Source organism: Wolffia australiana, chromosome 14 (genome assembly GCF_029677425.1).
Source record: "Wolffia australiana isolate 7733 chromosome 14, ASM2967742v1".
Taxonomy (NCBI): Eukaryota; Viridiplantae; Streptophyta; class Magnoliopsida; order Alismatales; family Araceae; genus Wolffia; species Wolffia australiana.
Window position 1 is genome coordinate 10619583 of NC_135848.1, and position 2245 is coordinate 10621827.

Sequence of the window (2245 nt, forward strand, 5' to 3'; positions counted from 1 at the left end):
AAACATGGCGCTGATGGGGCAGCTGACGATGCCTCCGTCACTTGCCTATGTACTAATATCATTTTTTTTTCAAATAGAAGTTTCGGCTGCCAAAGAAGAGGTGAGACATTAACTAAATAGTTTCCAACATCATATATTTTCTCCTTCAAATTTTTTTTAACCTTTCTGTTCTTTTTTTACAAGCCAATGATATTAAATATATGTGAAATGGAGCCTGATAGGTCATAACCCTCATAGTTAATAAGTTAAATGGGGAAAACTAAGACACTAAATATTTTATCCATTAAAAATGCATAACTACTTTACACCCATTTTTGTTGCAAAATGTGTATCTCTTTGAGGCATTATAAATGGCCACCATTATACATACTCTGAGATATTAGAAAAGGTCACATAAATAATACCTCCAAATCATCTAATATGTTTTACTAAATATAAAATAATATATAAACCTTATTTATTTTATTTTATTTAATGGTTTTGAAGAGGCCTTCATAAATGTTTAATAATGACATGTGCCAGATAAGATTGCATCTTTTTCAGGAGCTTGAAATTTTGCAGTGTTTTTAATAATTAAATAAAATATTTTAAGTCGTTCTAAACTCAATTATTGAACTAAAATTTTCATCGTGAATGATCAAGATTATAATCCTGACTTTTGATGATATTATAATTCTGAGGTGTAATTTTATGGGCGCCTATAAACATAAAATCATGTCAAAAAGTATTTATTACAATTTTTTGTGGACGAGATAAGAAATTTTAGGGTGCATACTGCATTATCTCATTTCCGGTGAGTAGTATCTTAATAGCTTTTTTGTGGAGTATGCAGCTTATTATCATACGAGCCATTGAAACTTGGTGTAAAAATAAATTTAATATACATTTAGAGTATCCTTAATTGTCCAGTCATTCTGTGATCATATCAGTTTATGATAAAATGAGATCATTATTTGAATACTTGAAAATTCATCCACATATAAATGGACATACATTCATTAAAATGAGAATTTTATAACATGTATGATTGTATTTACTTATTAGGTTGGTGTTAACACCCCAATTGTTACATTAATATCATGAAATTTAATATCTGTTTAAATTAAATGATTATATTTATGTGCTCCCATTGATTGATAAGATATGTTTCTATAAAGATATTATGATTTTAATAATATTCACTATTTTTAATAGAAATTTTCAACATCATATTCAAAAAGAAATGTTTTTATTGAAAAATAATAATTTTCCAGTTTTTAAAAATGGGTTTATGAATTTAAATGTGGTTCATCATGGTTAATGGCTTCAAACCAAATGTCATAACCTGATTTATTCATATTGCATCCAATCATTGGCTGTGGCCAAGCCATGGTCTACAACAAGTGATTGGCTGCAATAGTCATTGAAAAGGTGTCATTACGCTATCAAAATTTGTGATGCCGTCATGAACATATTTTTTGCTTTTTAGCGCGCATGGCACTGGTATCATAATAAAATATAGACTTTAAAATCACCATAGCGCGATGGGAAAGCAGGGACATGTGGCACACATTCAATTTTGATGAAAATTGCAATAAATGTGATATAAAAATCAGCGAGCATTGATGCACATGGTGAGGCACCATTTTCTGAAAGACATAAATACATTTCAGTGCTTAAAAGTAGGGTTTCCATGTCACAGATTAAGTGGTGAAATAATGAATTATTATTTAACTCATTTTGCAGGGATACTTTTTGAGAATGAGAGTAGACAGATGTATGAAATGACAACGAATCTGATCATTATGTGCATGTTTTGAAAATTCCAAGGACACACATTAGATATGTAGAAAATTGAGTCAGAATATTTATTTAATAAAAGGATTTGGCTGACATGCTAGTAATACATGCAGATTTGAGGAGGAGAAAGAGAAACTCAGAATCATCGAGCTTCAAAAGACGATAGCCAATGATCAACAAGGAGTTTCACACCAAAAATTTTAGGGCAATATTTTTCTCCTCTCTACCCATTTATACCATCATATATATAAATATGCCCCATATGTGTATAAATCCATATTGAATTTTCTCTTACCTTATTAGACCTAGTGAATTAAGTGGGTTTGATATCCATGAAGTTTCTTAGTGCAACGTGGAAAACAAATGAGAAGTGGAGGGCCTCTTCTACTGCAGAGGATCACCTTGATCCTAGTGGAATATGAGGATGAAAGGAGAGTTCCCTGAAGTTACATTATCCTCTTCTTCT